At 35.8% G+C, this 24,295-nt stretch overlaps 1 long non-coding RNA gene across 1 annotated transcript; it reads right to left on the reverse strand.

The window, feature by feature from the left end:
- LOC110396856 lies at positions 17,163 to 23,984 on the reverse strand. The gene is made up of 3 exons (XR_002437314.1): positions 23,914 to 23,984; positions 20,586 to 20,657; positions 17,163 to 17,236 (listed from the first exon to the last, which is right to left on the reverse strand). It is a non-coding gene; the product is annotated as an uncharacterized LOC110396856 (long non-coding RNA).

The raw sequence follows: 24,295 nt of genomic DNA on the forward strand, positions 1-24,295 counted from the left end.
TGGAAGGATGAGGCTGGCCCAAGCTCTGCGAGCAGCAGCATCTGTTTTAAATGGCTATGGCTAGAAAATCAAATGCCCTTTAATTGCCAGTTTTTTCTGTGGATTGCTTTCTACTTTCCAGACTATAAGTCCACAGCAAGGAGTGTAATAACTATTACTGTCAATGATCTGTCACTGCTACTTCTTGAGGCAGGCAGGGTGCTTTTCTTTTTTCTTTTTTCCAGTTAAATATCCTATTGAAGAGAAATGACTATTCATGGCTGAAATTGTTCTATTTATTCCCAATACCAGAAAATACACTGCATTTCTTGTTTAAAATTGTGTAAGTTCCAAATACATATGCTCTTCTTCTAACAATATGTTGACTGAAGAGACTGAAGCACAAAGCTCTTATTTATCCAAACTTTTGTATCACTTCACTGCTCTGACAGTAAACTTCGTTCAGATGGATATGATTATAATTGTTTCTCTTCCCAGGTTATTTTAAGATTTTCTCCTTCTGCTATGAATCTCCCTCTTAGTTGTTCTAGCTATCATGACTTTTTTTTCTATAGGAGCAAGAAGATTTCTCTTTAGCATCACAACTCACATAGTGAATTTTGCAAATGTATCACACTACAGCAACTCATTAGACCATTTTTGTCTTCTTGGGAGACAGTGGCTACATTAATCCTCTTTCGTAGTCCTTGACTATAATCCTGCCTCAGCCCATCAGACTGTACATCAGTCTGATGCATTCTGGGTACAGAAATATTGTTTTCCATATCAAGAATGTGCTTTAATTTTGGCCTCATGAAGTGCCTGAAATTCTGTGTGAGAAAATCACAGAAGTTTAAGCTCTGACTTGGTTTGATTGTATAATCACAAGAAATGTTTGTCTCAAGTTATTTCCAAAGTCTCCAGGACAGTACTCTCATTGAGCAGCCTGTCATCTTCCTGCCTTAATTCTTGTTACTACCTCAAACAGTGTTTTTCCCTCTCCATGAAGTTCCTCTTATGACACAAGTACTTATCTGATATCAAGTGTTTCTAATATTATTGTCTCTGCTCTGAATATTGTTGGGATTTATAATTTTAAAAGTTAGTACGCTGAATTTGAAAAAATTATCTGGGGATCAAAGTTTAAAAAAATACTGTAACTCCACAGCAAGTTGTCATGATCGAAAAAAAAAGATAACAGTATGAAACATGATTTTAATTATATCAAACTAAATCATAATTTGATGAGTGTATATGAATGTGGTAATTAAATGGGATTGGGATCCTGTAGCGATTTGTTATTGAGTTATGCCACGCAAAACACTCATAAGAACTCATAATGAACATGTACTTCCTTAATACTTGATTTTTTTTCAAAGTTGTGCTCAAATCAATATTGTCTTTGTGAATCTCAGGAAACTCTCCATAAAAGAATCTACATATAAATCTGCATACTGATAGAGGGTAAAATCTTCTAGAAAAGTTTCAGCAAAGGGGGACAAAGATGATTAAGGGCCTGGAGCATCTCCCTTGCGAGAAAAGGCTGAGAATCTGTAGGCCTGTATAAAAGAAGGCCTAGAAGGGATCTCATCATGGTTTATAAATGTCTAAAGTGTGGGAGTCAAGTTGATGGGGGTGAAATCTTTTTGGTGGTGAGCAACAGTAGAACTAGGGGCAACAGGAACAAACAAGAGCACAAGTTCCTTAAAAATACAAGGAATAACCTCTTTACTGTCTTCTTTACTGTCACTGGAGCAGGCTGCTCAGAGAGGTTGTGGAATCCCCTTCTCCACCATATTCAAGTCCCATCTGGGCAATTTCCTTTGTGACCAACTGTAGGAAACCTTCTTTAGCAGGGGGTTGAACACGATGATCTCTAGAGGTCCCTTCCAACCCCTACAATTCTGTGATTCTGTGAATATGTAATGTAATGTACTTGGAGATACACAGACATTTGCTGTAAGTCTCAAATACTGAACGTATTGGAGTCTTACTTGTTAGCAAAAATTTGGAGTCTTTGCTGACAATTACTTTTATGCATATATGAGGCTGTGACTGGAAAAGTAGAGCAGGAGAATATATCATAAAGCAGAGCCAAGAGGAGCAAGCAGAAAATGGAAATAGCCAAGCAATATCAGACTACCATGAGAGAAACTGGTGCTTGGTAAATAGCTATCTGGTCCTGAGATAGTAATGAATATCTCTTCCTGCAAATCCTGCCTCCACTAGTTCATCAGAACTGTGACTACACAACCTACAAAATTAGGAAATGAGTGTGTTATGATTTATGAAATGCTACCCAGAAGGGTATCATAGAAAAGTCTGCAAAAAATAACATCAGTTTTCTGAGCTGGATTTGAGTAGCATGCAGTAAATAAAATGCTTCAAACAACAAGGATAACACAAAATATTGACTAGCTGCTCAGTAAGTGAGCCACATACATATTGTGCCCTGAGGCAGGCATTCTGTTGGAAAAACAGTATGTGCTCATGTAATTAAAGAGTATAGCATCATATGCCCAAACAGAGGGTTCAGAAAAAATTGGCACTACAGATTGCAGTCTGATATTTCATAACTTTGGATTTCTTGACTTCACAGCTTTAAAGATGGCCTTTTATAATGTTGCACACAGGAAAGTGTCCAAGTATCTGGAATGGTTGTACCTCCTTACATTTTAAAAGTCTTGTGAAGCTGAAATAAATTGTCATATTTTTTATATCTGTAAGAGGAAATGTATCATGTTTTCTTCCTCTTATTTTGAAGAGGTCAACAAGACTTAGCTGACTAGCAAACAGTTGAATTACCTGCTTGTTTCTTGATTAAATATTTTGCAAGAAAGGTGATACAATACAATTAAACATTAATTCACATTTGCATAGATACTCAAACTGTCCAATTTAATTAAAAAAAAAAAAAAGGACAATAATGAAAGCTTGGGCTGGGAAATGTGGATGGTTATATTGTGTACTATTTTGTTTTGTGCTAATGAGATTTGCAGGAAATTATTTTCCTGACATTTTAATGTACAGATCACATGACCTCTAGCATTAATTATTTCCATGAGCTAGTTAGCAAATGAGTCCTTCAGGGCCTATGACATCTAGAAGTAAATTAAACGTCTGAGTTTTGTATGATTTTTGGATAATATTTTAGCTGAGCCATTAGTTGTGGAAGTGCCGGTCTTCTCTAGTTTTTCCAGGGAAAGCTTTTAAAACACCTCCGTAACACTATTGGTCTTGTAACCAGCTTAAAATGGAACATAAGGACCATTGTTTGATAGAAAGCTTGATAGAATGTTTCCTTGCTGAACATGTGCTGTTTACTGTTCCCCACTAAAGCAACACAACACCATAAAAGTTTAGCACTGCAAACCGTGCTGTATATGTTGATTACCTTTAGCAAGCATCATAAAGCTTAAAAGAAGAAGAATTGAGATAATATAGAGGAAAAAAATATGAGTGAATTGGAAGAGTGTTATTTTGCATATAGTGTTTCTATTTCTGACAGTAAAATAAAATTTTTCTCTTTTATTGTCTGCTTGATATAACAATGCTTTACTGTTAAGAACTGTAGATAAAGTTGAAAAAGTCTGGTTGTTAAAAAAAAACTGCAACAAATGCTGAAAGTTTGATTAAATATTGCAAAGAAATACATGCACTGGAATTTTGATATAATAATATATGAACTGTGATCTCAACCTAAATTCCTTGGATGAACTATCCCCAGTACTTCAGGTGTTTGAGGATTTGTTTTTCATCATAACAACAATTTATGAGCATTTTTAGCTCAACTTACATGAAGAATCTTACATCAGTTCTCAAGTGGATGCAACAGAGACTTACACTCTAGATTATCCTTTGAAAAAAGACATTAACATCATCCATTCAACTGTATATGTCCATATACTTTCATAGAGCTCAACTTAACTCTTACTGTGCTTGATTAAGATTCTTTACACATTGTAGCCTTTTTAGTCAGCAGCTGCTGAGCATCACTAAAATTCAGACTTCAAGGAATACTTAAAAGACAATATGATAGTTCAGTGGGTCAGAGATGGGAATACGTAGAGTCAGATTTTAGCTTGGTGATTCAATTCTCACTTAGCTTAATTATATTTGAAATATATTCTTGTCAGTGAACTCTGACATTCATACAATACCTTAATATACCCAAATGCCTGTAAGAAATTTTTCTGCAACACAAGAAAATGTTTTATCTGGAATTAACTGGAAGTTTAGGCAGGCTAGCTAAAGTTGTGAAGAAAATGAGCTATCACTTATAAATTAGAAAAAGCCCAGTTGACACCTAATGACAGATTGCTGTAAAGGCAAAAAGGGGAAAAAGGGAGGGAGAGAATGTTTTTGTTATCTTGAATGTTTTTGTATTACAGTAAAAGTCTACTAGCTTTTGTCCTTATATTACTATGTTTCTGACTGGAGTCCATGCATGAATATTTAGGCTTCAAGACAGTTGCACCATATTCCAGGTTGGTCTATGAACATGAGTGCAGATATAGCTCTTGCTGATGTGCTTTCACAATCCTCATTAGACAGGTACTTTCTTTACAGCCACAACTAGACAGATCTTTGTATAACATAAAAGAATTGGGCTGTAGTAAACAGCCCAGACACTTAAACAGTCTTGGGAAAAAGCAATGTGCACCACCAGTGACCAGCCTATGTTAATGACTAGTGAACAATACTTTGAGCAATGCCACAAATACTGTGATTCTCTAACCACAGATGTTGACTTGATTGAGAGAGCCTTTAGGAATCACTGAAATTTCTGAATGAATGCTACATCACATTTCCTTTATTTTTCTTTTATCCTATTTCCCTCTCCCATCTCTTCTGCTGATCTTGCATTTTCAGGCCCTCCCCTAGAGTTGTCATTGTCTCTGAGAGGTCTGTACAACTCAGATGAAGAAGCCTTTCGTAAGCATAGATGTATCATGTTCTGTCTCCTTTCCTCTCCATAAATTCACTGATGCTCAATTCCACTGGAAGAATGAAGCAGGAGAAATTCCAGGGCTGTGCTTAATGCATGATGATATGGGCAATAGCTGTTGCTTATGCTTTAGGAAAAGAGGCTTTTCACTGCTCTCCATACTCTTCTCTGTGTGTGGCTCTGTGTATTAGATTGCCCTGAGGAGTTAAAGGTTTTAAAGCACTTTTGTTCACAGAATAGAAAGCTCAGTGTTGTTGTAACACTGCCTAAAATCATGATCCTGATAGTCTTTGAAACTGTGACAGTGGTTCATAAGTAACGTTAAACCACTGGTGCACATATGTCAGGGTATGCAATGCTTATATGATGTCCTAACTCTCAAAGGTTAGAAAAGATACACCTAGACGTCAATTTTGATCTAACCAATGTTCTTAGTAATGCTTTCTCTACACTAATAGATTGACTAATTTCTTCATTATACAATTATTCATAAATGATTATAGGTCATTTCTTGTAAAGTTTATGCTTTTGCATGAAGAGCATTAATCAGCCAGCATTCTTATTCTGAGACACTGGAGAAACAGATGGCTACAGCAATAGCAGGAATGACTGTCTCTTGCCTCTGCAGCCTAAATGTCTAGTCAGTCAAGAAAATTAGCTTATTATGCCCTCGATTTACTTGAACTCCAGTTATTTTATCTCCAAAATGCACTACAATATTAAAGTTTTAAATCCATATTTGTTCATTTGAATGAAATAGACTATTAACATGAGAAAAAAATTACAATTTCTACACCAAACTTATATACCTTGACTCGTAAGTATTTTCTATTTCTGTTTGGAAAAAAAAACAAACCTAATCTTTAGAATGGGAAAGGATTCTGCCAAAAAAAGTCATTGCTTTCATGTTCTAGAGACATTAAGTTCCTCAGATTTACCTAGGTTTTAGAATGCTGATTTTGAGCCATATCTAACACAGAATGCTGACCTGCTTCTGATGAAATCAACTGTCTAGGTTTATTGAATTATGACTCCTGTGTTACTACATCAAGGAGGAAACGAGAAGCATCCTTTAGAAACATTGTATTAACTGAGTTTTCAGTGAGGTAGAATCCTTGCATCCTCAGAGCATCTTTTGGGACAGTTGTCATCTAAAAGCCTAAATTGTTCCAGCAAGTTTCCTTAGCTTTGTAACTGGACATTAAAATAACGTGATATAAAAGGCTATAGCTGCTGTCGTTTAACCTTGGAGCATGAAAACCACAAGTTTGCATTTTGTTGAGTACTGCTCTGAAGCATTCTGCCTTCCTTCGCATCACTGAGATCACAAACTGATCCTTTTTTTCCTCTAGAATTACACTGTCATGTTTTTACTTCATATTCATCTTCAAAGGACTATGCAGATAACAATTTGTAAATACAAGCTATTACTTAGAGGTATATGCCATTTTCGTAGAAGAAAGGCTCACTCTTTATTGAGTTCTTTGTAGTGAACAAAAAACCACATAGTTGGAGGTACACATACCAACATTGTACACTCTTTTTCACACATGTAAATAAAAAAAACACTTTGCAGAGCGTGCCTGAACTTCCAGACAATTTCTCAGAAGCAACCCATTTCATTATAATTCATTGACTCATAAGGTAAGAACAACCCACAAGGAAGGAGACAGTTCCACTCTGAATTCATGCTGGCAGTGGTTATCCTAACATGATGCTCCTAAATCCCAGACAGCTTGGATACAAATTGCCAAGGTAGCAATAGCTAAAATCTGCAGTAACACAGTAGTTCGTGTCGACTCGCTAAGGGAAAACAGCCTCCCTTCCTTAATGATTGTTTCATCAGGCACATTGAAGCTTAGATATTCATATTTGCAATATAAACAATGGTTATGATTCCCAACCCAGCTGGTGCTGTCATGAAAAAAAAACCTGCAGTCATTTGAATGCAGCAAGATAAACACACAAGAACGTTAATTTGTTCAAATACCGTTCCAGTTTGTTACCCATCTTTGGCAGATATAAGTGCTTAATTATAGTAGTGATGTCCACAACTATCACAGAAGATGGTTTATCAGGTGTTTATAATACCAAAAAATATCAGACTGAAATATAATAATCAACATTTCAGCCCTCAAAAATTATGTGTAAATCACTGTAAAACAGAGTCAGAAAATCTATCTTCAGTCAAATTTTCCAGGTAGAGAAGTGTCAGGTTTTATTCTTCTGCTTTGAATATGGCAAATTTATGATGGGACTGCATAAGATGCTGATGAGCCTCTGCTCCATTCTTCTTGCAATTGCTCTGAAGGTCAGAACTTTGTAAGTGCAAAATCCTTTTATGTCAGAGAATTCTGAGCAAAATCAAATTATACCTAAATCAAGTTAAGAAATTTCTAGATCCTTCTTAAAATTGATCTTTCTGCTCAACTACATTTATTATGACAGTTAACTATATCATTAATTTGAGCAATGGCCTATACAGCCTGAAGAATGCTATTAGGACGCTTGATTACGGACACGCTATGGAGCTATGACATGGCAGAAAGCCCCCTTCCATTTTTGCATTGACTCACCTATTTTCAGCAGTTTTTTTCTGCCTGCAACCTCTGAAAAATCGCCAAACAGCTTTTTTAAAAAATATATGTGTATGTTTTATAAATAAAGGCATACTAGTTCTCCAGTCCCTCTCCTAACATTTGAGCACAATTGTAGCTTCTAAGAATGGTTTGGGTTGGAAGGGACCATTAAGATCATCCAGTTCTTAAAAAGTAAGGGGAGGCAATTTCGAGATATTCCAGTGCCTGGGAACAGTGTTCCATTCATCTCTTTTTGCCCTCCCTTTCCATTGTCCTGTGCCAAATTCTTGTTACAAATCTGTATGGCAGGGATTGCAATCTCACCTTGCAGAAAGGAGCTATAGTAGCTATGTTTATGTACCCTTCAGATAATTCATGTTATCTCACTGTGAACACAGTAAACCATGGCACAAGGTGTGCAGTATGATTAATATATGGCTAATAAGCAAATAAAAGGCAACATGTAATAATGCACTTCATCCCACGTTTGTACATAAGAATCAGACATTTGACTTTTGTTGGAAAGATAATAACATATATCCCTGATTCCTTTAATCTTCTGATTTATTTTCAATTACTTAAATGGTCTATTATTAAATAAGTAAATAAGTAGATAAATGATGGAATTAAGAAGTAGAATTTGATTTTATTTGTTGACAGAATAATTCAGTTAGAAGAAATCTACAAAGATCACCAAGTCCAACTGTCAACTGGCATTTTACTAAAGTCCAGATTAAGAAAACATGGCTACAAACATTTAATAAATATGCACACAATTAAAAAATCTAAAAATCTAAAAGTTTAGAAGATTTATGGAAGTGAAGTAGCAGACAGTTTTTCCAATTAAATATTTTTCTGCAATATAAAACTGGTACCTGCTGTAGTGTTTGTACACATTAAATATTTTAATAATGAATGTAATGCAAATTTGTGCAATCAAATGTGTAGACCTCAGACATCATTTGAAGAATTCTGACTGAGTAAACATATAGAAATTTAACCTGTGACACTGAAAAACTTGAAGACTCTAAAAGTTGCTGGCTGCCTACTTGGAAAAGGATGAGATAATTAATACTTCTGAAAAATTCACTAGCTCCCTATTTGCATTTATAGTCAGTTTAAAATTCAGGGCATCCACTACAGTTATGATTTGGAGTCCTACGGATCTTGTGTTTTTAATGAACTAATTTACAAAAGCTAATTATACCTGAATTATCTTTGTCTGCAACAAAACTAGATTTAAGTGAAATTGTCATTGACAACATTACGTACAGTTTGGGTATTACTCATTAGAGCCCAAGGTAATAAAAAGGAAATATCGCCTTCATACTAAGCTAGATTCTGGAACATATCTGAAAATATAAATTTCAGTGCAAACACGTTTTTGTTCTTCTCTGGGCAGACAGACATCAGTGCAGAACTTAATTCACAAGCATCTGATATTTTCAGAATTTATTGGGAGACCTAAACAGGCTTTACAGGGATCCTCTGAATAGAGGTGAACTCGTACATACTAGGTATACCCTGTTGATTATGAACTAAGATGTAAGTAAAAGTGATGTTTGCTTTGAAAATGTATCTTAAAGTAGGTCATGGGTTATCTTCTCTGAAATACAGTTTTAGGCATTGCCAAATGCCAATGGTAATTGTTTTGTTTAGATCTGAAACACGGGCATGAACAGAAATTAAATGGTATGACTGTTAAGAAGAAAGGAAGGCTCTTTTCACTTTATTAGGAAGAAAATGGGGATTGTGGCTGGGAAAATCAGTCATGTGATGTAGTTTATAATGCTACATTACTCCTGTTTTCAAAGGAAGAATAATCCTGGTGAAAGATATCTCTTTCCCAGGAGTATAGATACGCTGTAATTTAAGTTTCCATTGTTACTGAGATTTCCTTTCAAGAGAGTTTCTCCACTGAAGGCCAGGAGAGCATTCCAGGTAGACAACCTGCATGCTGTCCAAACACACGGTGAGAGTTTCAGGTTTCCTTCTGCCTATATTCAGCTGATTCGTGATAGTCCTTCGTCATTTGAATTTTTTTGGAAACAGAACAATTTAGACTAGAACAAAACAATTATGTGACAATGTAAATCTCATCTAATAATCATTCTAATGACCTATTTTTAGAAAGGATATTGTTATTGTACCTCTGCTGCAAAGTCTTCTTTTATGATTATGAGAATGAATCTTTCAAAACAAGCTGAAACCGCCTCAGTTTCGCACAAGACAGTAATTTTGATTGCCTTTCTTTTGTTCCCCCTAAGAGCTATTTTTCATTTCTGCATGAGACTAAGAAACCCTTTTTATTTTAATCTGATTTCCTTTTTCTTCTTTCTTTCCTTCTTTTTTTTCTTTTTCTTTCTTACTTTCTTCTATTTTTTTCCTGGCAGAGAAACAATCAATAAGAAACCCGCCTCAATACCAGAGAGAATGATCTTTGCATTCTCAGCTGATGATACTGCAGAAAGGTTTGACACTGGTATGAGGCTATTATTTCCCTGCATTTTCCGGCTACATGGAATTTTCCTAATACATCTATATATAAAATTAAATGAGGTTATTTGTTAAAAATGAACACAGATGTCTACAGTTCTGCTTGACTGACAGCATTTGTCTTCACCAAACATTATTTAGAGAGTCATTAGAAGTTTTACCAGGAACAATTTTCAATATAAAGAGTGACTTGATAATGCAGTTTTGTGAGTAGTTGCACAGCAATATTACTTCTCTGTTCCGGTGAGATGGTCAGAACAACTTCACTCTTATCTATGCCTTTCTGAAACAAATGTGTCCATACACACATTTCCAGTCCTCCTTTCACATTTAATGCCATATTTTGCTGAGCTCAAATCTTTCTTCTGTTCATAAATGCCATAAATGTTCTTATGCACAGGGTAGAAATAAACCAGTGCAAACAACTATGATTTTGTACTTCATTCTTCTCCTCATGATGCAGGCAATTTGGGGCAAACTCTTAATACCTCATTAAGTATTTTTTCCAGCCTGATCCGCCTTTAAAAATTTCTGCCTGCATTTTGCAACTGCCCAACAATAATGTCCATTTTTTCAGTTTGCATTCCTTTTGTTCGCATTTCATGGACCCTCACAGATTTACATCATGTGGCAATTTACTGCAGTTGTTACTTCTATACTGCATATACCATACCTGCATTGCCTATCTGCAGAGCTTTCATAGCAAACACAAAGCAATGAGAGCAAGTCCTTAGCTTGAGAAGAATAGCTGATGGTTTGCTAAAGACCTAGTACATCAATGTATTAGGAAATAATCCTGAAAGTGAAAACGCTAGCTTTTTTTATAGATTCACATTGTCGACTGCAGGAAACATGTTGATGAAACCCATACTGTTTTTCTTTAGGCAGTTTATCCTATAGTATGTAATCTTACGTACAATGTATGAGGTACGCTTAGAGCTCATTCCCAGGCTTCTGGTGGGTAGCAGCTGAACAATCAGTATTGCTTAACATAGTATCAGTCACCATTCCCCAGTTTTGAGGGGCTGTAGAAATGACTGAAATAACGTAGTAGCTGCGACCTTCTGTACATTTCCTGTGGCACTGGTGGATTTCATATATCGACCACGTAACTGTTTAATTTCAATTTATTTCTTAATTATTTTAATTATGCTTCATTATATCTCCAAAATTGCCAAATGCTAATTTTTTTTCATGGGGTCATTCATTTTAATAAGCACATACTGCAGCAGAAGTTGAACAGTGGTCTATATTACATTTATCGTAAGCTTTAAGTTAAGAACTGCAAAGAAAATGTACATTTTTATCAGCTATGGCAAGAGCTTCCAAGTAATTACCTGCTCAGATCAATTGTAATTCATTTTTGCTCTGCTAACAACACAGGACTACGAACCTGAGAAAGTTCAGTTCCCTGAACAAATGAACCCTATCGGTATGTGGTAGGCATCCCTCTACAGCTCTGCAGCAGCATTGTCATCCATGCTTGAATTGCAGGAGATCAGAAAATCTTCAGGATGGTTAAGGTTGCTTTTAGCACGTTATTTTGTGGGAAGTCACTCACATGAGCAAGGAAGACAATTTTAATGTCTTAGAAGTTATGAACCAACATACTGTCTTGTAAATTTTCTTGCTGACAAGATAAACTGAACCAATTATGTATAGTGGAGGTTCAATTATACGAGAAGATAGTCAGCCAACTTGAGGTGGTAGAAAGCATTGCTTATAGATTTCTTCTAGACAAGACAGTATCTTCAGTGCAGATGGTAGCTGGATGTACATTTCTTTAAATATAACTAGCTAAAGTAATAACAAAGTGTGAGTAGGCTAGGGTGTTATATTTGTCTTTACTGAAGTTACGCATACGTCTAAAAGATTTGTACGCATTTGATGGAAGATTTATATATGGAAATTTTTGCAATGCAGGTTTGATTTCCCTTTGCTATCCTTGAGAAGTATTCCTCTTAGAAGGCCAAAAGAGCAGTCCCTCCAGTATGAAAAACACCTGTATTTTTCGTTTGTCTAAATAAAGCAAAATATAGAATTAGACAATAGTGCCAAACTATCAGGCATATTTCTCTTCACTGAAGTAAGATAATCAACTGAGGAAAAAAAAAAATAAAAGAGGTGTCAAAGGAGTCTATAACTATAACTGGAACAGGACTGCGAAATTGAAAGTTTCTATTTACCTGATCTTTAGCAAAAATAACGTAATCTGTCTTAAGTTACTCTTTGGGGATGTCTCAGTAATCTATGGAGACAAGAAGCCCCAGAGTGTAGTTCACCCTATTCCAATGTCAAATATCTAAGACTGGTGTTATGAAATAATCATTCAGTGGGCATCTGTCCATCTCTGATAGTAAAGAGAGAGGAGACAGGGTGATCAGCTTGAAACAAACACCTAGCTTTTACTTGATTGTAATAAACAACATTTTAATTGTTAGCATTTTTAGAATGTACTGTATTATATCTTTTTATTTTTCAGCACTGTATTAGGTTGGTTTTTTGTTTGTATAATAAATTCTATAATTAAAAAAGATTCCTCATTAATATTAAGACTACAATCTTTGGTTCTGCTGACAGTTTCTTTATGCACTTGCATATGGTCTGGCGGTCTGGATCTAGATAAGCTGTCAAGGTTGAAGTCTGCGTGCCTGACAGCCTTTCTTACTTTTACCAGTGTTCATGGTTTTTAAAATTACTACAGTTCATTGAATACATAAAGAAAAGTGTAGAAGATCTACTTTTGTTCCGTAATGAAATCTAACAATTATTGATAAATTTTGATGATTTTATATATTTGTTTATGATGTGCTTTCCAGTTACTTTGTCAAATTGAAGTGTATACAAAACATAAAAGGCAGAGTGGAGGAAGCAGCTGTAAAAGCTTTAGAACTCTGATGGGAATAACAAAAGTCTCTTGACAGTGCCTCCAGATCCTGTGAGCCAAGTGTATGAAGTATGGAAAGAAAAAAGGTTTTGACTGAATGGTGAATGGTGTTGGAATTAGGGAGGGATTACAGCCCAATGGGCAAATCAAGGATTTTCACTTGGAAATGCTTCACAGTGATCTCAGCTGTTCTGACCAATCACTATATCAGTGATGCTGAGAATCTGGGGGCAATTTAGGAGATCCACAGTCTTTATTCAGTCCATTTGCTCAGAGATCATCTTCACAGTGAACAAATGTCAAACTGAGTGGTGTTTATGAATTGTTCATTTCTGATTCAATTCATTTCTGAGTGTAATGACATTACTAAGTCAAGGCATGCTGATGTTCAGCTTCTGTTTTTCAGCCTCAGTCTCAAGTAGGGTGTACAAACAACCTTGTGACAGCTCATACAATAAATTTTAGGTATGAGTTCTGACAGGGCATCTGTATGCCATACTGCCAGGGGTGCTTTTGAAGGGGTCTACTGAATCTGATTATCAGGGAAATTGTAAGAATAAATGACAGACGGTTATCAAACAACAATTAGTGAAAAGAAACAATACATTTCTGACAAGGAATAACCTCAAAGGCGGAAGTTCATAGAGCACTCGAGATTTAAAAATGTGTTCATTGAAAGACAACAGATTTCAAAAATGTTTACAAATAATTTAGAAATATAGCTTTTACACTACTGCTGAAACTCATCGGAGGCCCATTCATAAATAATATTCTTCTCTAGACTTGTGCTAACATCTTAATTTTGCATATAAATTCTGACTAATAAAAATATACTCACAATTATAAATAATAAAGTTAAAGTTTATTTGCAAAGTGTACCTTATTGCTTAATTTGATTGCCTTTTGAATTATCTTTTAGATGCTTTTTATTATTTTTAATGGTATGGCTATGACATTCAAAGAAACTTACCACAACGGTTACTATTGATTGTTATAGTTGCAGAAAGTAGTCCTAGTGTCAGGTTTCTAGTAACAGTATGTTTCTAATACCACTTGCATTAATAAGTTAGTTGAAATATTAAGTTGCTGAAATATTTCATATTTCATAAATTTTATAAACTATGCTTTATAAACATACTATTGAATAAAAAAATAGGTCATTTATAAATCAGCATAAACCTTCAATTTTTCATTAACTTTCCACAAGGTGTGGAAAATAACTTACAATTTTATTAGACAGTAAAATTTTTCTTTCTATTATCAACAGGTATTTTCTTTTAGAAAAAGTTACCCTTTAGTGGGGTCCTTATCATAGTTTAAAGAAGTTCTATTTTGTTGATGTATTTGTATCCAAACTGTAATAAAGTTACTACTCTAATTAATAATAAACTAAATTATAGGCATACAAGTGACAAATACAGGAATATCCCGTGTATAGGTGTTTGGCTGCATAGCCCATCATCTCAGCCTAGTATCCACATATCACTACACTAGCACACTTCTCCCAGGCAGAGGATATCTCCTGAAGTTTTGTTCTGTACCATGAGAGCAGAGTCTAGAAATCCTCACTCCTGACACCACACTAGAGCACAGGTAAGAAAGGTCTGCAGATTTTTTTTTTTTTCATCTATTTCTGGTCATTTTCTGTCACAATGTCTTTTATTTTTGAACGACTTAAAATCAGACAGATAGCTCTGTCTGGTCATTTACAGTACGTGCATCACTGTAATACAGGAAGCTGTGGCAATGGCCTCCAGAACATATACTGGTGCAGGGTTGTCTTTTTTAATTTTGCAGGAAAGTTAAAAGCATCCAGAATATCTTTTGGGTCACACAAAATATTATTCTACAATGATAGTCCTGCTGATTTCAATGGGAAGCTTGGTTGCAGATGATTGGCAACATCTGATGCTTAATAAGATTAAAATTCAAAGTCTAATTAGGCTCAATTGAGAACATTTTCATGGCTGATCATCACCAGTTGAGGCACGTCTGGCTGATGAACATTTCCAGAATGACTAGATTTACTTATCTCAGTTGACATTTGACAGGAATAAAAATACAGCTTTGTCCACATAATCAGGGAAAATTCTATTGCATTGCATGTTGCAGGCCTGAAAAAATACCGATACTATTTCTCATTAATGTGTTTAAAAGAAAGATGGAATAGTAAGCATTAAAAGAGCATAACAACTGTTTTTTATAATTTAACTTTTGTAATTATAATGGTGTACTGACTATTTTCTCAGCTAGCATCATAGGCTCTTGAAAAGTATATGATCAGTACAACTTACTTTAAAGGCTTTAATTTGTTTTACTGAAGTCAAAAAATGATGTTGCTTGAATAAATGCATGGGGTGAAAGTAATGGGCAGCAGTTTCTTGGGACCTCAACAGCCTCAGTATAGCATCTTGATTGATCAAGTATGCCGCAAAGAGAAGACACAACACTTACTCCATATTAATGTGCAAATATTCACTTCTGGCCATCTAGTTTATTACTCATGTGTAGCTTAGCATGAGGAATAAGAGTTAAGCCATATTTGTAAAGGACAAATGAGCCAGACCTGGATACAGTCCAAGGAAATCTCCCTATCAGTCCTTCATTTCATCATGTTTTCCCCCTCAGAGGTGAGGAGGGTATACCTGCTTAGTTCATTTCAAAGTTATCATCTGTCTGCAGTCAGACTGTCTGCAAAACAATCCATAAAACAAATTCTAAACCAGATGTCTCCTTACTTCTCCATTAAGTTTGGTTTCTGCCAGAAACCAGGGACAACTGCACTGGCACAGCACATCTCTGTCCCCATCGTTGATGCAAAATGCTTTTTCTTTGGCCCTTTTCTGGATGCAAATGTACTTCATGGATTGAAAAGGGGCAAGGCTGGGTGGAGCGTCAGATCCATCTAGAGCTGCAGAGTTCTGATGAGGTAGCAGCTTCTAGCTTTTGATTAATTTTTGGACTTGAAGGAAGATGTTGTCTTATGCTATGCCTTAATTACTGATAAGCCTCTGATAAATGCTTTTTTGTATCTATGCAAAGTAGAAAAAAGCTGAGTACTGCAATTAAGGGGGAGGAGGGCATCCAGATTGCAGCATATTCCTTTACAAAAAAAAGAGAGAAGTAATGTGACATACAGTTTGGAAAAGGAGCTGTGTAGCAACATGGCATGAGCACCTTCCTCATGCATGTGGCTGTGCAATGCATTTGTTTCTCAGTATTGCCTTTGACCTGTTTGGTTTCCCAAATCTGACCTATTGGGAATGGTAGAATGAATCTTTTTTTCCCTTTATAGGAGAATATAGATGTCCTCCATGAATTACTCTGAAGGCAGAATCTCATCATGAATGAAGCCTAGATTGGAATATAGCTTTTAATGAATTTTAGAACTGGTTAGATTAAGAGCCCTGGAGTTAGAGCATGTCATTTATCCACAGAGAAGGTAAAGTAGAGGCAGCCGTTTATGTTGGTTCCGTATAGTTTAGTTCAGCAGCAATAAAGCTAGTTCTTTTAAACAGCTAATAAATATTCTTGAATGCCATTCGTGGGGGCTAAGTGTTAAAATAGAAAGTTGTATGTATGGAATAAAGGAAAAGAAAAACCCATGCTGAAATGCAGCACAGTGAAATACTTTGGGTAGTAATATACACTTACAGATAAGAAGCGAATTCATGTACAATTGCAGACTCCTTTGCTGGAACACAGAGATCACAGCTGCTTAATTAAACTGTTTACATCCAGCCTTAGGGACATAATATAGGAGCTTGAGATCCTCAACCACCTTTTTTTCTATTATGTCATTAAAGAATGCATTTCCTTTACCTTCTGTACTGAGAAACAATAGTTTGCAACTTCTTATGATATAGCTGTCAGGGGAAGACTGATCAGAAATACCAGTTTGGATCTTACTCTATCCAGCAGAGGGCACTGATAAGCATATACAGCATTGTAAGTATATTAAAGGTTATTTTGAAAAATAGTTCTTCAAAAACATTAATTAGAAGCCTATTTGCATTATTACTGTTAATATAATGTAAGTTTTATATTATAAGGGTTATTATTTCTATGTGTGTCACTGGAATTGTTATTTTTACTGGCTAATGATTCAAGTGAATATAATGAAAAATAAACTGCACTGTATGAGCAGTGTATTGTATTTAATCTTTTTTTGCCACCTAAAATTCATACAATAAATCTTTCATCAACAGAATTTTGAAGGAGAATCATTTTAAGGAGAACATTTAATCAATTTAGTGTCAGTACTAAAGCACTGATTATGGTAAGTGGAATCCTTTATGTGGTTTCCAGAAAATCATATCCTATTGAAGCAGAAACTCCAGGCAGTTCCTGTTCATGGCAAAGAAGGTAAAATAATTAGCAGCTAAGCATGATCACTGTGAACAAACTGAGTTTACTACTACCTCTTTATTAAAGCACATTAGTAGGCTGAGAACGTAACTTTCTCTTAAATAATCACTTAAATGATCTGAAGATACACAAAGGGAAAAAATAAAAATAACAAGAGCTACAAACCTCATGAAACACTGCATACCTAGTCCTAAAGGCAAGATAAATATGCAAAGCGTTTATGCAATCTGCATGCATTAAGGTTGGCTTGAATAAGTGCAGTGGGTAAGCTCTCCTTTCAGAAGAAGCAACTGATCTTTTCATAGCCTTTCTACTTTGAGTTGAATGTAGTTTCTGAGTTAACTAATCACACTAATTAGTAACAGGTATGAAAACTCACACTGAAAGAAAGTGGAATGCAATTTTCATTAATCAATTCATTAACTCATTTTTCATGGAAAGAAGGAAAAGTAAATGCCTGGTGGCATGACTTGAAATAATGATGGAATCAAGGCTGCAACTCAGTAATAAAGGGTTGCAAATCAGCAGATTCAGTTTTGTTTCTATCAAAGGCAGCATGCAGTGCAGGTAGGAGTAGGCTGTAAGAAAGTAGGATTTTTTTTTCTGTTGAGCCTGAATTGAATTTAGCTTAATCAGTGTTAGAATGAATGAGGAATTCATCGTTGGATGACTATTAAATGTCCTCACAAGCAATTACATGGGTAGAATATAGCAAGAGTTGTAATGATCATTAATGTTATTAACTGCTTTATGAAACAACTGTTTCTAGAAGCTGTGTCAGCTATCTTAACAAATAGCGTCCAGCAAGAGCAAAAACGGCTGGTTGGCCTACTAGGCATTTGGAGGGGTGGGACTCGATGAGATCCCTTCCAACAGTTCTGTGATTCTGTTTTTTATTACTGCTGTTCTGCACAATTCCAAAAATACTTGATATGGAGCACAACTGTTTTCATCTCTGAAGTCTGCTTTCCACCTGCTCCTAAAGGCCTACTTTTGTAGCCTTTTGTATTTTCTTCTTTTAAAATTAAACACCATCTACAGAAATCTGAATCATTCTAACTTGACTTATTAGCAAACCTCATAGACGTCTTCTTGGTAGCTCATTAGATTTTCTGCTCTTGAAAAATGTAGGTTAGGAACAATTAACAACTGACTTGATATGCATCAACTCTCTGCATGCAGAGAAAGCCTTTGACATAGCAGCGTGGAAATAATTTGCCCAACTCAAAAAGTTTCATATTTTCTTTTCTGTTCTCTCCTGGCAGAGCAAGAGCTGTTTGCTATTGATCTTAACTTCAATAATTTTATGCATTCAGTGTCACTATTACATGTAATTCAAGATTAATTACATTTTTATATTTTTCCAAAAGATGAATTTATACTGTTTTTACTTCAAAATGTAAACAACTATCCAGAGCTTAGAATATTTTGAAAAAAAACATAGCTCCTTTTTTACTTAAAACTATGTAGTTCTCTTCCATGATTACAGAGATCATTAGAAAAGTAGAGCGAAAGAATGAAGATACCTAATTTATTTATACTCACTGTACATAAGCTGGCTTTGATTATTCATTATATTGGGAGAAAATGCTGAGAAGAGTAGTGGTGTGTTATTAATGCTATATGTTTTTATTGAACATTATGTTTTTTTAAATTGATGTGCAACATGTACTTCGATGTGCTGATATTTAGAATAGCAAAGTTTAATACTCATTTAATGTCTAACTCTGAAGTTCATTCTGATGAGTGAATTACAGAGTTATCATTTCAAATACTCTGAAGTTATCTGTAACCAAGATTCTTTCAGATTATAAAGCGTCAATTTATCCACTGCTTAGGTTTGTGAAGACACACACACACACACACACACACCAAAACAAGATTCCTAACTCCCTTCCTTATTGTTACAGATGTAATCCTTACTATGAAGGATAAAAGAATATAATCATTTCTTCTCTTTTGAGAAGAATTATATTTAAATCTTCTCTTGCTTGTACAATAGCTCTTAGGATTCAGGATTGAATGTATTTATTTTGTTATAGGCTGTTAAACAAGCCATATAGGAAAGAGGCTGCAGTTGAGGTGATGATCAGGGACAAAAGAGGCAATTTCTTTCCTGAACAACCTATAAACCAGATATTATATCATCTCCTTAGCAATATAATTATGTAAAACATCCTAACCTCTCTACCGTGTTTAAGTGCTAGGCATTGTTCTAAAGTGGAAAGCCTGGGGGGCTGGAGGACCTTTCTTTGATCAGTTCAAGGGAGTAGAAGCCTTCATTTGGAAATACAGCAGGCAGAAGGAAGGGCTTTGTTTGCCTGAGTGGACCATTATGGCACTGATTACAAGCATGAATGGCTTATTGGAAACCAAAAGGAATTCAGGTGGGAACATATTAGCCTGTACCAGCCTACTCGAATTTGGTTTTGAGTAGTTCATGCACTTTAAGTTAAATCAAACATATTGTCTTGAAGAGATATGCATAGAATTTTAAGGAAAAGAGATATAAGTCATTTTGAACCTCCAGTGTAACAAGGCATCGTGTTAATCTCATTGAACCGATGCTAGTACTAATATATTCAGATCTGGGGTCATCAAATGCCTCTTGGAAACGTTTGAGCTACAGCATTTACTGAACTGAACAACTAAAATATGCTTTTGGTCTTAACAAATAACTTTTTTTTTTAATACTTCCAGTATTCAGTATTTTATGTACATACACAGAATTGTGACTCTAGCATTAGCTGACCCTGTCACCCTTCAGAAAGATTATTAATTTGCTGAAGCTGCCTGAAGGCAGCTTTCATCTTTCTCTACAGTGTTAAGTGAGTCAGATAGTTCTATGGCAGGAAATGCCAGGAGAAAACTGGAAGAAAACACATAGACTGACGTAGAAGAAAAGACATGAAGGAATAAGTATAAAAATAGCAATGAGATTTGTAGCAGATCAGATTTATGATATGTAATTTCAAATTATACATAAAATTGATCTGGATCAGCCTCAATTTGTGGACTTTAAAATCTCAGCATATTATAAATGGGAACAAGGGTTCATGTTCTTTCTTTAGCAACAATAAGGTAAAAAAAACAACTTTTCTGTACCACTAAACTGAACAGGTTAGGAGTTGGTCTAAGCTGGTTATTGTTAAGAGAGATAGCCTTATATACCAGATCTGATTTGTGGAGCGCCATGAAGTTTTGAACTCAGTTTATTGTTTGCTCCCAAATGAATTCTCCTCTGGTAGACAATATATCACACTGACTGCAATTTGCTGATATTCCTTGTCAGGACAATTTTCAGTCAGAGAAAAAGCAGAGCACCTACCTTTTTGTGAGATGTAGTGATCTTCGCTACAAACTTTTCCAGGCATCGTAGATCACATAACAAAATTTGCACCTTCGAAATTAAATGGGAAATGTCTGTCATTCATCTTGGATTATAAAACTTATACAATATGGAAACCTTAATGATATTTTGGAATTGGATAAAAGCTATGCCAAGAAATTGAGGAAAGTCGAAGAATCATATTCCACCTGACCCTAGAGATGCTATGTGCCCTGCACATCTACTGAGAAATACAGACTTTGTAAGTTATCTTTAAATTCACATGAAGAAAACTTATGCCCATAAACTGAGAGCATATCTCAGTGTCCTGAGTAATAAAACTGGAACTGATGATGCCTCTGACAGCCTGTATTAGACAATGCCTTTCCTTCACCTACTTGTTGCTAATCACAATGTTTTCTGAAGGGTAATAACCATGTAAAGCAGTACAAATTCCATGAAGCTGCTTGGAGATCTTTCTACTGTTCGTTATTACGAGTAATAATTCAGCATTAATAAATAATTAAGCATTTTTATTCAGTGGTCAAAGAAGGGATGGAGAGTTTCATTTTCCTCTTTCTTCTATTAACAGGAAAAAATACTTCCTGGCTTCTGTGGTTTAAAACACTAAAATTTGCAGATGTGTTCATTTACTGTATGTATAAAGCTAATGGTTTGTGCTACTGTTATAACTATCTACATTTTAGGCTGACGTTAGATGACTTACTGATTATATTTTTATGATAGCATCTGAATCGGCCAGAATCAGTTTTGTATGTTGCTGTGCCCTCTCCCAACTGTCACTCATTAAATACTACGTCATTGCACGTGTTATAATTACTACTTGCTTTATTTACATTTTCTGTTTTACTTTATTTCTCTAACACACAGTGACCAAAAGCTTTCTTCTGTAGTGAGTACTGACGCTGGCTGAATGAGTGAATAAACGCCTCTGAGAAGTGATATGCCTCTAAAAATATATCATCTTCATTTAACAAAATTTATTGTACTGTACATTTGCCCACAGCACTTTCAATATGGTTCTGCTTGATGAGTGTGCATTCATTATCTTATGATAAGTGTAGGTTCATGGATTTGAACCAGACAGAGCTGGTTTGTGAATTCATTGAAGCGATACATTCATGGAGAGGAAATGCTGCATAATAAAAAGAAACCGGTTGCAGCAATTATTGTATTCTGAGGAGAAGGCTGCTTGGTACACAAGTGCCCTCACAGTAGGGAAAAGAAAGAAAATGGACTGCCCTAGGCTTTGATCAACTTTGATGAAGCGCTTCTCTACAAACCAGATATATTGCTAAAATGTTGAATAAACATGTCCTAATAAAAGTGATATTGTAAACCTTTACATACGTTGTTTCAGTTTTAGAGACACAAAGGCAGTTAAGATAAAATGTCTTCTTCCGTAAAAGTGTAGTAAGTAGGAGGTAACAATGCAATAAATGATACTGGGCGACACAGAACATAGAAAGAATGGTTGGATTCTGTACTAGCTGACCTCTGACAAAGCTGGGACTTCAGCATGCTTAGCTATATGATGTGGTTTTGGTATAAAAAAATTAATATGTCCCATATTAAGTATGCAGCGTATAGAGGTTTCTTTTGGCTTAATTTTTGAAGTAACAGCTGCCTACAGCAGAAATCATGTGGACCAGCAAGTGTTTGAGGATTTGAGAAGCAGGTTGGCACCAAACTTAAAAAAAAAAAAATTATCTGAAGTCATTCAAGATGTAACAAGTATGCAAACTGCTTAAGTGATTTGGACTCTAGCTTTCACTTGCATGTTATCAGTAGGACAGAGTAATCATGCAGGGGCTCAGGCATGCTTGTGTTAACCTTCATCCCCAGCTGCCATCTCATGGGATCCACCTATATCTGCAATGCTACTTAGATGGTGTGAAAACTATTCAGATACGCCCAATTTTCCTGATGAACAGAAACAGAGCCACTGTTGTGTGAGTCCCCTGTGCCCTCCACATTGCCTCCCCTATTCCACCACTCAGGGTTTTTCATCCAAATGTTGTATCTGTCCTGTCCTGCCACCAACCTTTAGGACAAAATTAATTAAATAAAGATATTCAAAACTTTGAACCAATTCCACAAAGAGACTTGTAAAAGTTGAATTTTCAGTATGAAAGCTGAAATATTTTCAACTAGCAAAAGAAAAAAAATAGTATATGCCATCTTAGTTGTTCATGTATGTATCTAGTTAGGGTGCAGGAATAATATCATTTGATTTGCAAAACTGCATGTCAGCTACCTACCTGATTAGAAAAACACAAACTCTAAACTGCCATTCTTTACAGATTGCTGTAGGATAATGAACTTATTGTTAGCCAAGAGTCATTCACTGAAGAAATAACAAACAAAAAAATCTGAACAGCAAGTGCATTTGATAAGACCTAGAATTCATCATGTAACTGTCAGAAACAGCTGCAAGAAGAAACCCATATGCATTTTGAGAAATCTTCTTACAGAGAGCTATATAATCCATACAAATATCTCACAGTTTCTCCTACCCAAACACATTAAATTCACAGCTTTATTCCAGCATCTCTGAATAATTTAAATAACACATGATTTTTAAATAGACAAGGAAGTGTTACCTTTTTCTTTTAATATCCTATTTTTCAGATTCTGAAAGTGACATTTCTGACCTGAATTATAATACCTGTACTTAGATAATTTTTTTCTGTATTTCTGCTGACAGCACTTGCTCTCTTTAGCCAGCATTTTTTAACAATCCATAGAAGAGCTAGTTGAGGACCAAGATAATTGTAGCTTGCAAGACACTGCCTTGCTAGGGATGAAAAGCTGGTCTCAATAGGGATTGGCTGTTCTGTTGAGATTTTGATTTATGTGTCTGAGCTAGTTATTCCCATCTTTAATTTTATACTGCAAAATGTTAGGTTTTAAACAAGCAAATCTAGGGTGTCTGAGTGCTATTTTTGGTCTCTTGCACATTAATTATCCTACATATAATTTACATTAAATGACTTGTTGTCAGTCCATCACTTAAGTAGGTGGCATTACTTTTTTACTGCATAAGGGTAATTTTTGATTTTGCTCATATCTGTGAAGAGACTAATTTTTTGCTAGTCAAGCACTTCACTTGCCTGCACATATCAAATAACTGGTCAACAAATTTGCAAAACATCACCCCAACTTCTCAAAATTCTTAATGTTTACTGCATTTTTCTAGCGCTTAAGCCTACAGGTGGAAGCAATTTCTCTAGGCTGCTACAAAGTTTAAAAAGTATCTATAATGCGCAGTGTCAGAGGTGGGCTAACAGCTCCATCGTTTTTCTACCATGATTCTGCAAGCACTCCAAGACAAGGCAGCAGCAGCAGCTGGGCACAGCTTTGGCAGGTGTAGCTGTGCCTGCCCCTACGCAGGAGGCCTGGGCCTCCCTGCAGGCTGAGGCCTGCACTGCAGCCTCTCTTCAGCACCCAGAGGAGCTGTTTACCTCCCCAGTTGGCTGCAGCTTGTACAGACAGGCATGGCAGACGTTATTCCCGGCCCTGTCCACGATTTATCAGCCACTCTCTGAGAACTGCCAGCTCCTGGCAGGTGCCTGCACTCCCATGGGTTTTTCCTGGCTCAGGAATTCCCAGGTATGCAGCCATACGCTGCCATCCCTGCTCTGCAGCAGAACAGGCCTGCAGCAGACCTGGTCACCTCAGTGAGCAGC

This window comes from Numida meleagris, chromosome 3 (genome assembly GCF_002078875.1).
Source record: "Numida meleagris isolate 19003 breed g44 Domestic line chromosome 3, NumMel1.0, whole genome shotgun sequence".
NCBI classification, from domain to species: domain Eukaryota; kingdom Metazoa; phylum Chordata; class Aves; order Galliformes; family Numididae; genus Numida; species Numida meleagris.